Raw genomic sequence first — 22,809 nt, forward strand, 5'->3', positions numbered from 1 at the left:
TCACTATTAATTAATATTAATGAGTTAAACCAAATTGCATCCTGTTTGTTAAACCAGAGCATTTATTGATTTGTCTCAAGCTTTGTATTGTCATCACTTCATATGCTGTTATAATTTCTACACGCATACTTACATAAAATAGACATTAATTAATTCATATTTACAAGAACGTCATATAGAAAAAAACAAATATTTTCTCGCCTTAACAGCGTAGCCTCCTAGGTCCAAAAATACAAGCAGTTCCCATTTTTAATGTGCAACATGATCTAAGGCTTTGAGCACATGTGTTATCTGACCTTGGTTAAAATGACCAAAAAAATAATTCTCTTTGTGGGCATGGAAAGTTCTGCAGAGGATCACAGTCTTGATTCTTCCAGAAATAAAAACGGATTCCTCCTAAAGGGAATGGATGACTAATTGCCTCCATGAACAACTGTCTCCTTTGCCATGAGACCAGAAGAACAAAATGTTGTCTGGCTACCATTACTGAATGTTTTGATCAAATATTCTATAAAAGAATCTTGATCAACAGGGGTAAAATGCAGAGCAGAATTTCAAATTATCATGCAGTCCAGACTTTCTGGAGCCATAGAAGCTAAATGAACCCCCAAAACTGTTGCCCTGAGATAATCCTTAACCTTAAAATAAAAATATTCCCTGAAGCCTTCTTTAAACCATACAATAGTTTAGCTTAAAGAATGTCTGTTTTCAACTCCTGAGGGAGCAGGAGAACAATGGGATACAGACCCCAAATTCTCATAAAAAGACCATACCTAATGGTATGACTGCGACTAGAGGAATCCCAGAGACAATGCTCCCCAGAACTTCTGATGGCACAGGACAGGAACCATCCCCGAAGACAACTCATCAGGCATGAAAAGGACTGGTAAGTGGGGGGGAGAGAGATGCTGATGAAGAGTGAGCTGATTAAATCAGGTGGACACTGGAGAGTGTGTTGGCAACTCTTGACTGGAGGGGGGATGGGAAGATAGAGAGAGAGGGAAGATGGCAAAATCGGCACGAAAAGAGAGACTGAAAGGGCTGACTCAATACGGGGAGAGCAAGTGGGAGGAGGGAGTAAGATGTATGTAAACCTACATGTGACAGACTGATTGGAATGGTAAATGTTCACTTGAAGCTAAATAAAAATTAATTAAAAAAAAAAAAAGAATGTCTGTTTTGAGCATAGTGCTCTTTTTTTTTTTATTTTTATTGTGCTTTAAGTGAAAGTTTATAAACCAAGTCAGTCTCTCATACAAAAACTTACACACACCTTGCCATATACTCCTAGTTGCTCTCCCTCTAATGAGACAGCACACTTCTTCCCTCCACTCTCTATTTTCGTGTCCATTCAGCCAGCTTCTGCCCTCGTCTGCCCTCTTATCTCTTCTCCAGACAGGAGCTACCCGCATAGTCTCATGTGTCTACTTCCTCCAAGGACCTCACTCTTCACCAGTATCACTTTCTATCCCATAATCCAGTCCAATACCTGTCTGAAAAGTTGGCTTTGGGAATGGTTCCTGTCTTGGGCTAACATAAGGTCTGGGGACCATGACCTCTGGGGTCCTTCTAGTCTCAGTCAGGCCATTAAGTCTGGTCTTTTTACACAAATTTGGGGTGTGCATCCCACTGCTCTCCTGCTTCCTCAAGGGTTCTCTGTTGTGTTCCCTGTCAGGGCAGTCGTCAGTTGTACCTGAGCACCATCTGGTTCTTCTGGTCTCAGGCTGATACAGTCTCTGCTTTATGTGGCCCTTTCTGTCTCTTGGACTCATAATTACCATGTGTCTCTGGTGTTCTTCATTCTCCTTTGCTCCAGGTGGGTTGAAACCAATTGATGGATCTTAGGTGGCCGCTTACTAGCATTTTAGACCCCGGACGCCACTCTCCAAGGTGGGATGCAGAATGTTTTCTTAATAGATTTTATTATGCCAATTGACTTAGATGTCCCCTGAAACCATGGTCCCCAAACCGCTGCCCCTGCTACCCTGGCCTTTGAAGCATTTATTTTATTCAGGAAACTTACTTTTGGTTTAGTCCAGTTATGCTGACCTCTCCTGTATTGTGTGTTGTCTTTCCCTTCGCCGAAAATAGTTCTTATCTACTATCTAATTAGTGAAAACCCCTCTTCCTCCCTCCCTCCCCACTCTCGTAAACATCAAAGAATATTTTATTCTCTGTTTAAACTATTTCTTGAGTTCTTATAATAGTGGTCTCATACAATATTTGTCCTTTTGCAACTAATTTCACTCAGCATAATGCCTTCCAGATTCCTCCATGTTATAAAATGTTTCACAGCTTCGTCATTGTTGTTTATCAATGTATACTATTCCATCGTGTGAATATACCATAATTTATTTATCCATTCATCCATCGATGGGCACCTTGGTTACTTCCATCTTTTTGCTATTGTAAACACTGCTGCAATGAGCATGAGTGTGCATATATCTGTTTGTGTAAAGGCTCTTATCTCTCTAGGATGTATTCCAAGGAGTTGGATTGCTGGATCATATGGTAGTTCTATTTCTAGCTTTTTAAGGGAGGGCCAAATCGATTTCCAAAGTGGTTGTACCACTTCACATTCCCACCAGCAGTGTGTAAGTGTTCCAGTCTCTCCACAACCTCTCCAACATTTATTATTTTGTGTTTTTTGGATTAATACCAGCCTCGTTGGGGTGAGATGGAATCTCATTGTAGCTTTGATTAGCATTTCTCTAAGGACTAATGATTTTGAGCACTTCCTCATGTATCTGTTAGCTACCTGAATGTCTTCTGTAGTGAAGTGCCTGTTCATATCTTTTGCCCATTTTTTAATTGGGTTATTTGTCTTTTTGCTGTTGAGTTTTTGCAGTATCATGTAGATTTTAGAGATCAGACACTGATCAGAAATGCCATAGCTAAAAACTTTTTCCCAGTATGTAGGTAATCTTTTTACTCTTTTGCTGAAGTCTTTAGATGAAGATAAGTGTCTGATTTTTAGGAGCTCCCAGTTATCTAGTTTCTCTTCTGGTGTTTGTGCATTGTTATTGATGTTTTATATTCTGTTTATGCTATATTTTACGGCTCATAGCATTGTTCCTATTTTTTTCTTCCGTGATCTTTATCGTTTTAGGTTTTATATTTAGGTCTTTGATCCATTTTGAGTTGGTTTTTTTGCATGGAGTGAGGTATGGGTCTTGTTTCATTTTTTTGCAGATGGATATCCAGTTATGCCAGCACCATTTGTTAAAAAAACTGTCTTTTCCCCATTTAACTGTTTTGGGGCCTTTGTCAAATATCAACTGCTCATATGTGGATGGATTTATGTCTGGATTCTCAGTTCTGTTCCATTGGTCTATGTATCTGTTGTCGTACCAGAACCAGGCTGTTTTGACTACTGTGGCGGTATGACAGGTTCTAAAATCAGGTAGAGTGAGGCCTCCCACTTTATCCTTCTTTTTCAGTAATGCTTTACTTATCCAGGGCTTCTTTCCCTTCCATATGAAGTTGGTGATTTTTTTCTCCATTTCATTAAAAAATGTTGTTGGAATTTGGGTCAGAATTGCATTGTATCTATAGATGGCTTTTGGTAGAACAGATATTTTTACAATGTTGAGTCTTTCTATCCATGTGCAAGGTATGTTTTTCCACTTACGTATGTCTCTTTTGGTTTCTTGCAGTGGTGTCTTGTACTTTTCTTTGTTCAGGTGTTTTACATTTCTGGTAAGATTTATTCCTAAGTATTTTATCTTTTGGGGGGCTACTGTAAATGGTATTGCATTGTGCTCTTTTAAAGAACTGTCTGTGTGGGATCAAACTGATAATAGCACCTTGAAAGGTTAGATAGGAAGTTTAGGGGCCAGTGAGTTTATGTTAATGGAGAAGGCACAATTCAGAAAAAGAGAGTGAGAATGGTTGCACAACTTGAAGAATGTAATCCATCTCACTGAATTGTAGGTGTAGAAGTTGTTGAATTGCGGTATGTTCTGCTGTGCTGCTGTGTCTATTTTCAACAACAAAATAAAATAAATTATCTTTTTAAAAAACACTCTCCTGTCAGCACAAGTGGCAGCATGTGGCAGATTAAAGTGGATGTGGATTCAGGGTCAGGAAGGGATTCCTGTCACTCATTTACCAAATGTTTCGTGAAGACATGGTAGCCTTTTACAGTGCAGGCTGTGAGACTAGGACATCTAAAAGCCAGGCCAGAGAGGGGATTATGGTTTACTGCCCCTGCCCCCGCAGCCTCTCATGCTTGACCAAGCTTTCCAAATCTGCCCCCTCCCTCTGATCCAGCTGCTGACCCAGTCTGTACAGGATTACTGGGGGATAAAAGCTGGGATGCCTTTGGAGAAATACTGCTTTTAATGATAAGATAATTTGTAATAGACAATAAATGATTAGAGAGGAGGCAGTGGCGTTTCAGTGGCAGATTACTTCCAGCCAGTATACCTCATTGCGCAGCCACCACCCATCTGTCAATGGAGGCTTGCGTGTTGCTGTGATGCTGAACAGGTTTCAGCAGAGCTTCCAGACTAAGACGGGCTTGGGAGAAAAGCGTGGCGATCTACTTTTGAAAATTAGTTAATGAAAATCCTATGGATCACAAGGGTCCAATCAGCAGCTGGTGATGGGGATGATGCAGGACCAGGCAACGTTCTGCTGTACATGGGGTTGCCATGAGCTGGGGGTGACTGGACAGCAGACGACAACAACAACAACAAAGTATATGGAATAACATAATGGTATCCATCCATGTACCCACCACTCAGTTCTATCAACAATACTATCCTTGTGTCATATTTTTTCAAGAAATAAAATACATATTTATAAATTCTGAATATTTTCCTGGCTAAGTGTGCTGTGAATATATTCATTTAGTCTGTGACTTGTTTGCTTTGTTTATTATATCTTTTGTTGTATGGAAGCATTTTTCTTTTTAATTTATTTAATCAAACTCATCACTCTTCCTTGGGTAGTTAGCGCTTTCTGTCCCTTGCTTAAGATTTCTTTACCCCAATGTCATGAGGATATTTTATATTTTCTACTAATTTTTTTAAAATTTCATTTTTTTTTTTTAGTTGAACTTTAGATGAGGGTTTACAGAACAAACTAACTTCTCTTAAACAGTACACATCTTGCTTTATTCTACTAAAAGTTTTAAAGCTTTGCTTTTCCTATTTAGGTTTTTAATCCACATGAAATTTATTTATTCATTTTTGCAAGGTGTGAGGGAAGGACCAAATTTTTTACCATATAGTTAACCAATTTTTTTCCAGCCCCATTTATTGTTTATCATTTTCCTCTGATTTGTAATGCCAGTGCTGTCATATGTTATATTTCCATGCATGTGCGGGTCTGTTTCTGGGCTCTATTCTGTTCCTTTTATATATTTGTATATTCTTGTGCCAACACAGTCAAATTCTAATTAGTAGTACGAACAAGTCCCCACAACTCATTTTTCAAGGTTGCCTTGGGGATTCGTGGCTCTACTGTATCATATGAATTTTTTAAATGCAGATAGCATAGAATTATCATATGAATTTTTACACTCATCTTCTCATATTCCATGCAAAACTCTCTTGAAATTTTGATTGGAATTTCATTGCTTATAGATTAATTTAGGAAGAACTGAAATCTTTTTATTTTCTTCTTATCCAAAAATAAAAAACACCTCTCCATTTATTTTGGTCTTCTTTAGTGTGTTTCAATACAGTTTATAATTTTTTCCATACTTGTATTGTGTATCTTTTGTTCAATTTATCCTTAAATATTTTAGTTTTTATTGATTTTTGTACTTTTTTCTAAATTTTATTTTTGTTGTGGTTGAGACTATATACAGCAAAACATATACCAATTCAACAATTTCTACATGTACAATTTAGTGACATTGATTACATTTTTCAAGTTTTCTGAGTTGTTCCTCCCTGATTAATATAAACTCACTAAAAAAAAAAAATTTTTTTTTCTCACTGCCCCCCCCAAATCAAAACCAAATCTGTTACCATCAAGTCAATTCTGACTCATATCGACCCTATAGGGCAGAATAGAACTGCCCCATAGGGTTTCCAAGGAGCAGCTGGTGGATTCAAACTGCCAATCTTTTGGTTAGCGGCCAAACTCTTAACCACCACACCACCGGGGCTCCACCAAGCTTTCTGTCTTTTGAGTTGCTGTTACCACTTTGATGCCATATAGGTAGTTCTTAGAAGAGCACAATGTTCAAGACAGGCCTTTTTATACTAGTTAAGCTAAACTATTGTTTGGTTTTAAGAAGATTTCACGGAATGTTTTGGTTTAAGTAGTTTAAGGATTATCTCAGGGCAATAGTTTCAGAAAGTCTGGAGTCCATGAAAATTTCAACTTCTGTTCTGCACTTTCCCCCTTTTGAATAGAATTCTTCTATGACATCTTTGGTCAAAATGTTCAGTAATGGTAGCTGGGCGCCATCTAGTTCTTCTGGTTTCATGGCAAAAGAGGCAGTTGTTCATGGAGGCAATTAGCCACGCATCCCATATCCTCCTTCTGTTCCTGACTCTCCTACTTCCTCTGTCGCTCCAGGTGAAAAGAGACTAATTGTTGTGTTTACTGCTATTCTTAATGGCAACTTTTTAAAAATCACATTTTCTAGTTGGTTATTCCTAACAAAATAGAACACTTTGGATTTTTGTATATTGATCTTATATCCAGAAACCTTATTAGCTCTAGTAGTGTGGCTGTATGGGTCACATTAACAGATCTTCTGATGTTCTCTCCTTGTATTCCAGGGATACATGGCTGAATTCAATTTTCTAGGACTTTATTTAGAATTCTTAAGAGGTGTCTTTGTACAAAATCTGTAATCTGAGGAAATGAAGGGCTGTGCAGTGAATTCATTTGTCAGAGGGGCAAAAGCCTCATGTAGAATAGGCTATTTTGCCCTTGAAACCTAGCCTTATCTGCCTCTATTAACCCACATCCTTTTCTATGTGCTTTTGCTTAATATGTCTAGTGCTGATTGGGTATTACACCACACTCCCTACACTGCTGTCAGATTCTTTTTAGATTGAGCTCCATTGAGACTTCAAACTATTAACTACCATCCAGCTTTTTCTAACTCTCCAAGGTGCTTATCATAGTACTACTTTTGCAAAGAGCTCCAAGCTAGAGAAAAGTTGGTGTCTGCTTATGAATCGAAGACCTTCTGTTTATTAATCCATTGCAGTTTCATCTTTACTTTGTCCTTTAGAATGCTAAAAGTTGAGTTTTGCACTCAGCAGTAGCATATTCCTTTGACTCTAGTTTTTAAAATATTATTAATAATATTAAACTCCCCCTGTTCATACAACCTTTTTTATACAGCCATTTATTGCTTTCTTTTTTTTAAAAAATCATTATCAGTTTTCCTCCTATTTTAATGCTATAAAATGTTATTGCTTGTACATTTTATCATAAACTATGTCACATCATTTTGCAGGTAGGTGGAGTTTAAAATCTAAATAAAATGAGAAATGTTCAACGAAATGTTGACTGGAAGAAGAGTATGAAGACTTTAGTGTGGGTGGAGATTTTCCGGTATCATTAGCTTAGAAAATTAATTTAGATGTTTTAGTGCCTATTTTTATAATAAGGCCTTTTACACCCAACATCACAATATTGAGTTCACAGGGGAAAAATCTGATTTTACTTTCAATTGCTGCTAGTAAATCAACAAGCATTTCACAATCGTATAAAATAATGGTGCTTGGCATGATAATTGCACATATTTTCGTTAAATATTGCTTTATTAAGTACTAAAGTGAACTCTCATTCAACGGTTGTAGGCTTTTCTTTTGAGCTGAACCTAGACCCGATTTTTAAAAAATCGCTTGTGTTTCTCAGGTTTCTGCGTTTGAGTAACCCTCCTTCATGGGCATCTCCCAGAGAGGAGCTCGGGTCGTTACTCGGGCTCTACAAAGCATTTTGTCCCTTATTCAGCCCCTACGTGGTACCCAAAGGAGACAAGCTGAATGCCCACTAAGTCATGCTTTTCTATTACTCATTCCGCCTTTTTTTCCCAAGGTGGCGTGTGGGAGGCGTTGTGATGGGTTCGATAAGAATAGACCAGGAAGCTTCAGCGGGATACACTCATCCCTTTGCGTGTTTCAGTTCCGACTGTGCCCGTTCGGATGGTTGAACCTGAGATGTTTTCCAAACAATGACTCCACACTCAGCCGCCTCCCAAATTAAATCTCGACTCCTCCGCTGGCGTCGGGGACCCTCCACAGTCCCGCCCGCCCTACTTAGCCAATCTTTTGTCACCTTACAAGGCGGATTATCGGCTTGCCCGGGCGCGGCTGTAGTCGGCTAACGCCCTTCGGGGTCACCCAGGAGGGAACTCTGGGCGCCGGTTTCGCGCACTCCGCACCCCTGCGCCAGCTTCTGTGCCACCAGGGGGCGCTCGGGTGTCTCCGCAGCTCCTCGCAGCATCGCCCCTCCCTGGGTCCCCTGCGATTGGTCAGCCGCCCCGAGCTCTGCGTCTCGATTGGCTGCCATCTTTGTCAGTCGCGGGCGCCGGGGCGGGCCGAGGTGACGCGCGGCCGCCGGGCTCGGGGCGGTGTCCGGCACCGGGGGCTGCGGGCGGAGTTACGTGAGGACAGACGCGGGGCAATCAGACGGCGGCGGTCCTGGGAGGCGTCAGCGCGCGGCCGAGCCGCTGCCCGCCCGCCGCGCCGCTACTGCCGGCCGGTCTCCGCGCCCCAACTCCCGCGCTCCCGCCTTTCCCCCCGCCGAGGCCCTCGATGCCGGGCCGGGCCGCTGCGTGATGGGGCTGCGGAGTGGCGCCCTGCGGCTCTCGGTGGCCGCTCCTCGCGCAGAGGTGCGTCGGTGCCGGGCCCCGCGCGCCCCCGCGCGCCGCGGCGCCTACTGACCCGGCCGCCCGCCCACCCGCCCGTCGGTCGGCAGCGCGGCTGAGGTAAGGCGGCGGGGCGGACGGCGGTTGGCGCTGTGGCCGCCAGGTGGGGAGGGGGCCCTTCTGCGAGAGGGAGGGGTGCCCGGGCGGGGTCCAGGGGGGAGTCCCGGGCCGTGACGGGAGCCGTGAGCACTGAGGGCGCCGCCCGCTGGGGCACTGGGTGGGGTGCGGTGGGGTGGGGTGGAGGGGGGAAGGCTCTCGGGGGGGAGGGGGTGCAGGGCGCCTCCCCGGCCGGCAGTGCGCTCTGGGCTTGGGTCCAGCGGCCTGCTGGGTCCCCCGCACCAGCCCTCGGTTTCCCCTGAGTGCCAGGCTTCGGCTCTGCCCAGCGGTCAGCCGATCCGCCTGTCTGCCCGTCCCTTGGGCTTTCTGCGCAGTTTGCAGCTTGATGGGGACAGCGCGGCTCCGTTTGAAGCCGTTCTTTCTTATTTCCCCTCTCCCCTCTCCCCCATTATCTTGCTTGGCATTCGGGGCCGAGGTTGGGAATGTGGTTATGCCCTTTTGCCAGATACAGGTAGGAAAGAGCATCGCCTGGCAGGGGAGAGGCCGATGGCACAAGGACTGCAAAAAGGAGCGCTCTGGGAAGGGAGGGGGCTTGCTGGAGGCTGGCCAGCCGTGGGGAGGGGTGGTGTGGTCTCGGCGTTGAGCAGAGCAGGCTTACTCGGGCAGCCATATTGGGAGGATGATCTGACAATTCCTTTAGGAGCCAAGTCCCGTTGCTGGAAGGCACCGAGTGACAGCCCTGGCAGCTTTAAGGGTGACTGCCCGCACAGAAGCCAAACCGTGGAGGTTGGGAGGCAGCTCGAGCAAGCTAGTCATTGTTCATGAAACACAAAACATTTCTGGCCCTAAAACCAGGATGGAGCTCCCAAATCACTTTTTCTCCTTGGCGAATTGCTCAGTTAGCTTCCAAGGTAAACTGCCTTCAAGATTCCATTCTTGTCGGTGTGAAATGTTGGGTTTCTGAATTCATCTCCTGTGTCCTGTGTACGTAGAAGGCCTGGTGATGCCTTACATGTACATAGGCCTGAGGACTGCTAAGGCCAATTTACCAGTATGGAGGCCTTGAGTCAGTAGGTTGCATTGGATGGATAGATTTTCAGAGTAGCTCAAGATGCAGAGAGTAAGTAAACCAGAATGTTCTGATAGTGACGGAGGCTTGCAGCAATATTTCTTAGGGCAGAGACTGTAATCTTTGTGGAATCTCGAGGTAGCTGAAATTAGATTGTCAACAGATCTCTTGCTCACATATCTCTTATTGCTCTAGGCAGCTGTTATGCCAACACTGAGCATGCTGCTTTGTGTCATAGCTGTGCCTGAGCCCAATGGGAGTGCAGTGATTCCATTTGAATCGGTCTGAAGAAGTGATATCATGGTGGATATTTTATTTAAAGGCTGACATTTTGTCATCTTAGCTTAGTCATAATAAAATCTTAGCTTGTGTGAAGCGGTGCTTTCTAATTAAGCTGGTATGGTTGTTGGATTACAAAGCCAGTAGAGTTATTAATGTACTGATGAAGTATGGGATATGAAGATGGCACACATGTTGGCATTGTCAAGCAGATCTTGAAATGATCAGTAACTGAGTTCAGCTTGAGCCTGTAAAGCTGCCTTTTCTTACATACTAAGCCTGGACAGGACCTGGAGGGATGGAATGCCTGCCACCTTCTTTGTGTCCTTTCTTTTCGTTCATACTGCATTTCTTATTGATTAAATTCCTGTGGTTTTCAAAACTGAACTACTTAAACAATTTCAAGTAGGGGTTTCTAAGGAAAATCTTCACACATTTCATTTATTAAAATTAATTTATCATTAAGCTTTCCTTTTAAAACTTGGTTGAATCAAATATGTCTTTGACAGAAACTAATGTTTTTTGAAATTACATTAATGTGAGAGAAACACAAAATGTCTTTTAAAATTCCATGCCCCAGTTAAGAAATATTTCTATTATTTTACTTTTAAAGTTACTTTATTAGTAAAAAGATCTGAAGAATTGTGATTAAATATAATTTTAACATTTGATAAAATCAGATCTGATCGTACAGCTCTGCTGTGATTTGTACAGCTCTGCTGTGATGGTTTTTCCAAAATTTATCCAATTAAGTACAGCTTCTAAGGCTTAGAGCAGACTGTTTTTCCCTTTCAGGACCAGATATGAATGCAGTTTTCCTTTTTCTCTTGTTACTCCTTCCCACTTTTAAGTTGTGTAGGGAGTAAATGCCCAAGAAGAGTCTGTCAACAGAGTCTCTCCAAGGCTAAAGCATTCTCACCCATTTCTCTGCTATGGTCTTTTCCTGCATACAAAGTAAAGAACAACAATGAGCTGCCTTCTTGTCTGTAAACTCCTTCCCAGGCTGCTAATCCCAACAGGTTTTCTCCGGGAATAAGCCTATCCCTTTGGTCTTGTAAACTGACATGGTTTAATTTCACAAGGCTCTGAAGTTAAATGTGTATCATGTCTACATCATGTAGTTCTCTTTGAAAGATGACCTTGTTTGAACAGATACCGGTGAATTTCTGGAGTCCGTAAAGGAATTGAATAAATATATATAATTTTAGGACTTTTGTTTTGTTTTTGCGCCTCGTAAGGATGGAAGAGAAGTTATACGAATGTGACTTGTGATAGGGAAGACTTCCAGAAGATGCCTTGGATTTGTCTGTGAGTTGGACTTTCTGGCAAGTGGCCCCATGATTCATTGGGGTTCACTTTTGCTATAGTCATTACTAGTTATTTGAGAGTGCACGTAGAACTCTTGTTCTTTACCCTCAAGGAACTTACAGTTTGCCACTTATTAATAGATACGGTGAGATAAGGTTAACCCCAGCTCCTTTCCATTTTGTACAGTTTAGTGGACTACTGCCATGCCATGGTGGTTTTCTAGATTTCCCTGCGAGAGCCTTTTTCCTCTTTGTAATGCCTTATAATACTCATTATCTGATATGCAGTTGGTACTTTTATGGTTTGGTTTGAGGCTGTTTGTGTATGTGTTATAAGTCACAAGACTTAACGGTTGTGTCTGATGGATTTTAAAATGTTCTTATATTTAATATTACATTGTATAGGCCAAAGCATATCATTCAGCTATATTATTCTCTACCCTTCTCTTTTTCCTTGAAGACTTTAATACTTGGCTTAATTTTCTCTTCCATCCATATTTCTGACATCATCCTATATGTCTGTGACTGTGTAGGTAAGCAACAACAAAAACAATAATGATAATAATAACTTTTTCATATTGAGCATTTTATATGTGCCAGGCCTATTTCTAAGCACTTAACTTATATTTACTAATTTAATCCTTGTAACAACCGTATAAAATAGATACTGTTAATATTCCCACTGTACAAATAAAGAAACTGAGACAGAAGCTGTGGGGTAAAGGAGCTAGTTTTACCCTCAGTGAGGTGGCCTTTGTTCTTGGTTCCTGAGAAATAACCCTTGGAGTAATTGGGGTGCTTTGGTCTGGAATTTCCAGGCCACAGTGGAGAATCTGTGCTTGTGAGTAGGAGCTGGCCAGACCAGAAAAGACTCACCTGGGAGGCGGGTATCAACTAGCACCAAGAGGCATGAGTTAGCTTATCGTGCAGACCTGGCCAGGAAAAAAAAAAGCCTGGAACTCTAAGGCTTAGAGAGCTTCCTTCTGTGCAGTTCTTCCTTATGATCACCCTGATTTATATCCTTTTACCATAATGAAACCCATAGTTGTAAGTATAATCTTTTCTGTAAATTCTGTTCCAGGGAAGTAACCCAAAAACAGTGTCCTTTTAGCTTGTGAACTCTGACCTAGCTCTAGGTGGCTAGGGGCTGAGAAACGGGGCCTCTGGTATCAGAAATGATAGAGAAATGGGAAAGCAGAGATACACTTGATCTCTACCTTAGGGGAATCACCGTTATGCTGAGTCTCACCTACAAAGTTATCATTTTAGAGGCTAAGCAACTTTCCCAAGGTCACTAAGAACTAGTAAGTAACCACTATGCTGAACCTCATTTCTAACTACCCTTAACCTTAAGATTCCTTGACTTCATCTCAAGCAGACCTTGGCTTCATTCTGTTCTAGCAGCTCCGATTTGTGGCCACATCTTCCAACGTGTTAATCGCCTTCAGATCTCAAGTTTGCCTCTGGATCTTAAACTGATAATTTACAGCTCTCACTTTCATAGTCTCTTTCCCTGTGTTCTCCCACCTCAAGTCTCTTGAACCTTTCCTTTTCTCCTAATCTATCAGACTTGACTTGTTTTCATTCTTTTTCTATACTGTCTCACCCCTGGAGTACGTTGCTTCAGCTCTTTTCTTGCTAGCACTTGCAGTTTTTGTTCTTCCGTATCTGCAGACCCACTGTGCAGATGGCAGCCTTGCATCACTCCTGCCATCCGTACCCTCCATGCTCTGTCACGGAGAAACATCACATAGTGCTGGGATTTGTGCCACAATTAATGTGCACTCTTAGGTCTCTTCCGAGTTTGTCTTTGGTGTCTGTTGAAGCATTTCTGCTCAGTTCTGTCCCCCATTCTTCACATTCTAAAATCTTTACCACTTGTCCTGGATTGAGTTATGTCCTGCCAAAATATGTGTCAACTTGGTTAGGCCGTGATTCACAGTATTGTGTGGTTGTCCTCCATTTTGTGATTGTAATTTTATGCTAAAGAGGATTTGGGTGGGATTTTAACACCCTTACTGAGGTCCCATCCCTGATCCAGTATAAAGGGAGTTTCTCTGGGGTGTGGCCTGCACCACCTTTTGTCTTACAAGAGATAAAAGGAAAGGGAAGCAAGCAGAGAGTGGGGACCTCATGCCACCAAGAAAGAAGCACTGGGAGCAGAGTGAGTCCTTTGAACCTGGGGGCCCTCTTACTTACTGTCCTTCCTCCTGTCTCAGAGAAAGAGGTTATATTCCCCCACTTCAGCTAATCCGCTGGCCTGACTTCTGGATATCACTGCCTTCTATATCTTTAGAAACTTGCTGTATTGATTACTCCTCTTTTCTTGCCTATATTTTTACCTTTTACCCCTTCACTGACTGTTTCCCACTGTTCTTGAAAACGCCAGACACAGTCCCGCCTTAGAGCTTTTGCCCTGATTCTTTCTTCCACTTGCAACACTCTTCCCCTGAAATCTGCTTGGCTAATTCCTTAGCCTCCTTCAAGTCTGGTTAAATCTCACCACCTCAACAGGCCTCCTCTATCTACCTGTACCTGCCCAGTATACCTCCCCACCACACTCCTGATCTCCCGACCTTGCCCTGATTTATCCCCCTGATAATGCTTCTTATCACCTAACATTTTCTATACCTTATTAATTTTAATGTCTCACCTCTCCCACTAGAATATAAGCTCCTCCATGCCAAGGATGTTTATCTGTTTTGCTCATTGATTTATCCCAGGCACCTGGAACACTACCTCTCATGTAGTGGATACCTAATAAATAACTATCGAATAACTAAAGCATAGGAACCTGCGAATCTCTCCCATTAAAAAAAAGGAGTGGGGGAGGGAAAAAAACCCTGCTGCTTCCCATTCCCTCCTAGCTATCTCTCTCCTGCCCGTACAGCCACGCTCTGGAAGTAGTGTGGATGCCTGCATTTCCACTTCTTCCCTGTCTCCTAATCACTCCCCACCCCATTGCAGGCTGGCTTCAGCTTCCCCTCTCTCCAATCACTGACACTGTTCTCCCTCTTGTTTCCAGACGTTTATTGCTGAGACCAGGGTGTATGGTTCACGCCTTTTGCTGCTTCCTGACTTTGCAGCACTGAAAGTACTGCTTACTTCACTCTCTCCTTCACTGAGCTTTTATCTGCATCTGTGTTGGTGGGGCTGGTTTCAGTCTCGGGTTTATTTTTCTGGCCACCCATGTAGCTATGAAATTCATTGAACACAAATTTTTGAGTACTTGTATCCATTTTAATATTTCTCTTTTGCATAACTTTCAAAGGCTTGCTGAGTTATTTGATTTTAGTTGAAAGGAACTAGAGCTTTTTTTTTTTTTTTGGTGGTAAACATGTATAACAAATCATTTGCCATTTCAACAAGGAACTAGAACTTTGACCACATAAAATTTCTAATCTTAAAATAAGCAGCAGAATAGTTCATTACAGGGAAATTTTATTTATTTATAAATTATACCACTTACTGCTTCTAAAAGGATTTGAGTAGCTTACCACAAATACCACATATATAGTAAGGCTGTTAAAATATAAACAAACAAAAATCGATGTAAGAAGAGGAAAAATAAATACAAATCGCCAAGGCTAATGTGGTTACTGTAATTTAGTTTTGAACCTTTTGGAAGTCAAGGCAAAAAGGGAAAAATAAGTTACACAGTTTTCATTTTGGCAAAAGAAAACCTAATGGTTTGTTGAGAGAAACTTTTCTTTATCATAATAAATTCTAAAAGAAAGGTGTTATAGGCATCCTGCTACAAGGGCTCACATTGTACGCACTGTCATCAACAAGTCTTTAAATAAAACGAAGAAATGTTCTTGAAGAACCTTTTTTTAAAAAAGTAATCTACCTGGTTTCTAAACTGAGACTATAACATTAAAATACAGCTCAATTGTCAAAGGGTGTATTTTCTTCTGTGGAGGATGTAACTAACGTGGCTCAGGTATATAACGTGATATGAAGATGAATCTGAGTATCCTAGCCGAAAACTTAATATTTTACTGTGGTGAGAGCCTGAAATACTTGTATTCTGGGTTGTCATCTAAAAGAAAACATGCATTTTAAACATTGAATACCTGTTTATCATGTGGCAAGATTGACACATTGTTGACAAACTGAAAAGTCTGACCTGCATTCTTACTCAGAGAGTAAGCTACCTCCCAGGAACATCACTGCAAAGGTGTGGTTAGGAGTGAACTTCAGAAGAGCCTCTGGTTGAAGCTTAGTATTTCCACACCATGGCTGAGCTGGGTTCATTTTAGTGCGGGTGACAGTTTCAGGAGCAGCTGTCACTTGTCATTCACTATGACAATAGAAGAGCTTCAGTGGACTGTTGAGATTTGAGTGGCAGAGTTCCTCTGGGTTGGCCAGAGTCTGTAGGATGTACCTTCAGATACTGGAACTAATTGACTTACTGGATAGAATTTAGTACTGACTATTCAAACTTCAGGGAGTCAGCCTCATCCCAAAAGCGGAGGGGCAATGAAAAAAAAAATCACTTTCATTGAGAATAGTTTAAGACATGAGTTGTAGGATCTGTTGTTTCTTGATGCATCTTTTGGTTTCGAGAGTAAAATCATGTCATTAGTGAAAAGGAGGATACTTGATTTCTTAAATTTCAAGTGGACATGTGTCTAATAAATTTAAAAGTTTAATCAGGTTCTTTTAGAGAGAAGTTAAAAGCAAACGGTTGGGGGAGCCTGACCAAGCTTCCTGGTTAGCCACATTTGAGATTGGAAATCTGATCTGTCAGGAGATTCTTCTTGTGCAGTCCCATTCTTGGCATTGGGTTAGAATGCAGAAAGAAACTTCCCTAACATGATCTACGTTGAGCTTGCCCATGGTTGATTTTTGTCCATAGAGTCAAAGGCCAAGAATAGGTTGGTAATTCACATATGTAGAAAAAGAAATTCTTACATTGTTTTTGGGCGTTGTATCACTAAAGCGATGGTCAGTCACACAGTGTTGGATCCTAAAACCTGTTTGGTTCTCACAGGCAGTGTGAGACTAAAAGATACAGAACTGTTATATAAGAAGGAAATTTCCATAGCATCTGAAAATGGGCTCTCTAGCTACATGGATTTACTTGTGGTTGCCTATTCATTCTTTAAAATATAACTCAGTAGAAAAGATTATCTTTTAAAGAGGCTACTTGATATTATAAGTTTGCTGTTACATAGCAGAATGTTGAATTTAAAAGGATGGTATTTCTTGGTTAAAATCTGTTTTTAATTTTAGCAGATGTACTGAATAAAGTGTCAGTGTGTGGAAGCTTTAAGTGAACAACTAACTGCAACATCAGCCAGAGTGAAATAAGTAGAAAAATGAGGAGTCAACAGAGCAATTTAAAGGGGCAAAGAAAAAGAAGATTTAGGAGGATATCAGAGAAGCTGTGACTTAATGCTTCCTGCCACATGGCGATGCTTGACCTTGTCCTTGATAAAGATACGGGCTTGTAATAGGCCAAGAAGGGAAATTAGGCTTCCAGGAATGTGCATGTACTATGTAGTAGGAGGGTGCTGGTGGAGAAGAAGACGTACAGTTGGGCAGTGAAAACTGAGACTGGGAAGTAGGTTGGATTGTGAAGGCTCTTGACGTTTTAGATTATGTTCTGAGGCACTGGGAACCAATGGAAGGTTTTTAAACAGAGGGAATGAATGACATAATATGATCTCTATTTTAGGAATATAATTCTGGCTGTTTTATATAGAAAATGGGATATTGGAAAAACGAACCACAAAACTGGTATTATTTTGCTCTTGTTTTTGTTCACTTTGCTAAAAGATCAGTTTGAGAATTAGTCTTCTTACCAGTAACTAGTTGCTGTTGAGTTGGTTCCAACTCATGTCAACCCCATGTGTGTCAGAGTAGGACTCTGCTCCATAGGGTTTTCAGTGGCTGATTTTTGCTAAGTAAATTGTCAGGCTTTTCTTCTGAGAGTCCTTTCCTTAGACTGCTAATAATCCTGGGTACCTTTGAGAGCACATAAGAATTCCACAAGATCAAAATTAAGCAGTGGGGCAAAAATTAATTATGGAGAAAAACTCAAATGAATTAGACTAAATGTCTTATTATCCTTAAACATTTTATTAAACATTAAAGTGTCAGGGAATGGTTCTAGAATTTTCACTCCATTCTGCTTTTCTAATGCTTCTAATTCTATGTCATAAGAAAGAAAAACTGGCCAGAGGAACAGTCTAGAACTGAGGCTGTGTGAGTGATTTAAGAGTATTTATGGTTGCCTTTCCTAGCTGTCTTTTTCCTCTTGTCTCTTCAAAACTTGGAAAATGTATTTTTATGCCGATTACTAAGAAATATTTCCCTATAACTTCTTAAAAATGCTTTCGGTTGTCTTGTTGAAATTTAAATTTGATTTCAGATTTATATAATCAGTAATTCTTTAATGAAACAGTTTCGAAGTTGTAATTCTTTGCTGGACAGCTGCTATAAGAGAGATACTGTTTATACCAAAAAAAAAAAAAAAAGACCAAACTCATTGCTGTCATTTCCTACTACTGTACTATTCTCGTGATATTCCTACTACTGTATAACATTTTAACTCTTTTGTGGAGATGATTGCAGTTTTAACACAGGACAGAAAAATGTTTAGGTTCAGGATATTTTAAAAAAGTGATTTTAGAATGTATATATCACTTCCAAAAAGAATAGCTTTTTTATTTAGGAAGGAATTTGAGATTAATTTCTATCCTTTTTCCTTTTGACCAAATGATTCATCTCTTTTCTGGAACAATTTATGTTTTTTATTAATACGATTCAAATATTAGTCTTTTGGTACAGCAAACCAAAGAACCCGTTGCTGTCAAGTTGACCCTGACTCATAGTGACCTTATAGGACAGAGTAGATCTGCCCCATATGGTTTCCAAGGAGCAGCTGGTAAATTTGAACTGCTGACCTTTTGGCTAGCAGCTGAGCTGTTAACCACTGCTCTACCAGGGCTCCTGTTGACACACAGTAACTAGGAATTCAACCAAAAAATGTTAACTGTCTACTATATTCAATAACCCTGTGATGTATGGGATTAGAAACATGACTGAGATCCTGCTTCTCTCCTCAGAGAACTTAAAATCTGTAGCAGGACTAAGAAAAGCGGGTAACTTATTCTACCCTGGTAAGGTCAGTAATATAAGAAGTAGTCAATGGAGAAGCAGTTATGTTTGGTTTGGGAAGTTACGAGAATCTGTGACGGGTTTAGAAATAGGCAGCCTATGAGATGGCCCAGCAGAATAAATTTGATTTTGGGAAGAATAGGGGAGGAGAAAGGGCACAGTGGGCAGAGAGAACAGTGGAACCAGAGGCACAGAGACAGAAAAACATGAGATCCATTCAGGAAGCCCTTTAGTGGGTGGTTTAGGAATGGGTGGAAAGTAGGTAGTTTATGTTGCAGTACACCTTGAATGCCAGTGTGGGGAGGTTAGTCATTGCTTGGTAGCCAGTAGAGAAACTTTAAAGATTTTTAAGTGGGGCAGTGATATGAATAGAGTTGTACTCCAGGAGGAGCCCTGGTTGGCACAGTGGTTAAAAGATCTACTGCTAACCAAAAGGTCGGCAGTTTGGATCCACCAGCCACTCCTTGGAAACCCTGTGGAGCAGTTCTAGTCCTATAGGGTCACTGTGAGTTGGAATCAACTCAATGACAACGGGTTTGGTTTTTGTTTTGGTACTTCAGGAAGATGAATCTGGCTTTACTGTGTAGTATGGATGGAGTAGAAACCCTGGTGGCGTAGTGATTAAGTGCTGAGGCTGCTAACCAAAAGGTCCGAAGTTCCAACCCACCAGGCGCTCCTTGGAAACTCTGTGGGGCAGTTCTACTCTGTTCTGTAGGCTGGCTGTGGGCCGGAATCGACTCGATGGCAACAAGTATGGATAGAGTAGGAGGAAGAAAAAGAAAACTGGGTTAGGAAGGTTAGCAGTCTTGGATGAGAAGTGTTGAAGGCGGGATGGTAGTGGTAGAAATGAAAAGAGAGAGATTTTGTAGGTAGAAGCCATGTAATTTGACAAGTGATTAGATGGATATAGGAAGCAAACTTTTGTCTGTGTGGGAACAGGAGAACGGTGGAAACATTAGAAGAAATAGAAGAGAGGCGGAAGTGCTGGCGTTACAGGAGGTGGAGAGAGATTTTGGTTTTGGTTGTGTAGGTCGAAGGAAATGCTGCCAGGAGAGTGGGTAGAGGAGTCAAGCAGTCTATTGAAAAATGTATGTATGGGAGCACTAGGTTTGATGTTAGTGTTTTGGTCCATAATTGCAGATACATAGTACTTTATATCTAAAATCCAGCAAGGAGCTTTCAGCCTTTGTTGTCTTGTTTGTCAGTCAGTATCCAGCTTTCAACACTTTGTTAGGCTCTGGGGAGAACGCAAAAGAAAAAAAATGAATTTAAACACAAACAATATTTAATAATTGTCAGCATTTTGGCAGTCTTGTTTCTTTTATCTTTCTGTAACAAGTGCCTGGATATCTAATACTCAGGCTATGTTAAAATCTGATTATCTAAAAAAAAAAAAAATCTTTGATTAAAAAATCATTGCATTTGGTCGATAAGTACTATGCCTCTTTTATCCCTCCTCAAACCCTCATTATGCCATTATTTAAAGAAACTGTAGATTTTTTCATATTCTGGTTTTGGCTGCCTGTTTCTTTGAGGTGTCATTTAAATAGTTTCCTTGTTCCCTATATGTTCAGTCAACTGATAGTTGATCTAAGGCTTGATTCATTTCATTTTTTTTTTTTAAGGGGAAATACTTATAGGTGGTGCTGTATGTCTCTTATTGAAGGACATCAGGAGGCATATCCCACTTAACGTCCCACTTTTTAGTAATGTTAAAATTGGTCATTTGGTTCAGTTGTCAGCGTAATCCATACACCTTAATGTTCCCCATCTACCTTTCATCTAATGCTTTTTAGCAGCCAGTGGTGATTGTTGTTGAGAGCCTTTATATCAGTAGTCCCACCCACTGCCATCGAGTCGATTCCAGCTCATAGTGACCGTATAGGACAGAGTAGAACTGCCCAGTAGAGTTTCCAAGGAGCGCCTGGCGGATTCAAACTGCCGACCTCTTGGGTAGCAGCCGTTATATCGGTAGGGTTGTGAAATTATGACATTCTACCATTTTTTCTGTATTTATTAGCTGAAATTCTTCTATAAAGAAGAGCCTACCCTCATCGACTATTTGGCTGTTCTGAAATGTAGTTTATACAGGATATTTAGACTGAATGAATGCTCAGTTCTTTTGCTGTATGTTCCAGTTTTCAGAATAATGAGTTTTTTACAAGTATTATGAACTCATGAATTTTTATGTAATGGATGCTTTTCAGTCTGTTTGCAGCCATTAATGTTTTTGATGCTCCAATTATTCCATCTTAGTCAGTGGGAGCCCCTTCAAGTTGGCACTTGTGTCTTTTTACATGATCACATTCCTCTTTAATAGATTTCTTGCTTTTGGACACGCTAAAATGTCCTCGATCATCTTGAAATTTCTTGTCCCAACTTGGAATTAGCTACTCTTTCAAGAGGTCCTAGTTCAAAGATATTTTTGAGAGAACAGAATTGTCATTTTAGAAAGTATTAAAGAACAATACAAGATAGAATGCAGTCATGTAAAATGATAGCAGTGTTCAGGTAACGTGTTTCAGACTGTAAGTACTGTAGGAAATACCACTGATTCCTGGAATGGCTGGGTAAGGGATTTTGGGAAAGGTAAAGCTGGAGCTGGGCCATCAAAAAGAGGAGAAAAGTTAAAATTCATACACCCATTGTAGTCTAGACTCATCTCCTTTTCAAAAGACCCCTGTGTGATTCTGTTTTGTGCAGCCTGTTTAAGGACTATTGAATCAGTGATAAAAAACTCAAAGAACAGCTTGACTCTTGGAAATATTTTAGGTGTGGGGTAGTAGTGATATGGATTAGAGTAGTGGCAAGGGGAAAGAACGGAGAGGTAGGATAATACAAATTCGTGTTTTAAAAGTTTCCATATAGTATTTCATTAATAACGTTAACATGGATAACAAGGATTCAAAGAGAAGGAAACAGCCAAAGATGACGCCAAGATTTATGGCATGGGGTCTGGGAGAAGGATGTTGATAGAGATGGAGAGGTTGGCCAGGATTGCTGGGTTGGAAGAGAAGATACAGGTTTTTCAACATGATGAGTATTGAGATGATGGCCATGTATCAGAGTGAACTCTGGGGAGTTGAGGTGTGTTTTATGTCTTGATTTATTCTGAATTCTTCATTCACTGTCTTTTGGTAGTGAAAAGTACTCAACTAGTGAATATAAGTCATGCAATATGGATTGGGAGAGTTGATAACTGTAAACTTTCATTCGATGAATGTAATTGCAAGAAATGTTTGCTATGTTAAAAAAATAACCATCTGTTCAATGTAAAGTACAATGGAAAAACAGACTGGAAAAACTGCAGCAAATATAAAAATATTAATATTAATAAATATTTTAATCATTTGATACAAAAAAAAAATCAGTCAACAACCAGGCAATGGACTTGAACAGATAATTCTCATAACTGGGAAGCATAATTCAGTAATTCATTCAGCAAACATTTTCTGAGCGCTTACAACAGATGCCGTTCTAAGTGCTAGCAAATGAGAGAGATCTCTGAGCATTCTGGTGGTGGTGAGAGAGATGGACATTGTTCAAATAGTGATAATGCTGTTAAAAAAATAAGAGAATGGTGATATAGAGAGTGACTTTTGGGTTTTTATTTTGTTTTATTCTCATTTATTTTTTGCTCTTTCCCAAGGAAGGCATTGGTAGTTGTTCAGCTGGTGGTTGGCATTTCTTAATCCCTACCTAATTCTGTGGAAAAATGTTGGTCAGATATAAGTTCTCTTGGAACTCCCTAGTGGTTGGAATCGTAAGTACTTTTTTTTTTTTGTAGAATACAGATTTCTTCCCCTGACTAGAGAGATCTCTTGTTTCTTGTGGAAATTACTTATGTGAGCTCTTTTCACAGAATAATATTGGTTTTGTTCTGTTAGGAGGGAGACTATTTCTCTGAAAAATTTCACATTTTTTTCTGGGACTTCATTCAGAAGTGAAATATAGTGATTTGATTCTACCAGGAGTAAGTGGCCCATCTGAGGATAGAACCTGGGTCTCTTGGATCCTTCTTTGCTTATTTCAGGGCAGTTCTGAGGGTCAAATGGATACATGGGCGAGGTTGTTGGCAGTTAAAGGAAATGGTGTGTAGTTAAAAACTGAAGGAACTCTCT

General features: G+C 40.7%; 1 protein-coding gene across 5 annotated transcripts in view; it reads left to right on the top strand.

Moving 5' to 3' along the window:
• The first annotated feature begins 8,730 nt into the window (after positions 1-8,730).
• Positions 8,731-22,809, top strand: part of LOC100662395 (6-phosphogluconate dehydrogenase, decarboxylating) — a 216,956-nt gene continuing 202,877 nt past the window's right edge. For 2 of the 5 annotated variants that reach the window (XM_064281260.1, XM_064281263.1), the window contains exon 1: positions 8,847-8,908. The gene's annotated coding sequence lies outside the window, so the exon portion shown is untranslated. Of the gene's footprint in view, positions 8,813-8,846; positions 8,909-22,067; positions 22,452-22,809 lie in introns of those variants that run through there. The other 3 variants (XM_064281262.1, XM_064281265.1, XM_010593128.3) reach the window with 3 other exon arrangements.

Source organism: Loxodonta africana, chromosome 3, assembly GCF_030014295.1.
Source record: "Loxodonta africana isolate mLoxAfr1 chromosome 3, mLoxAfr1.hap2, whole genome shotgun sequence".
Lineage (NCBI taxonomy): Eukaryota > Metazoa > Chordata > Mammalia > Proboscidea > Elephantidae > Loxodonta > Loxodonta africana.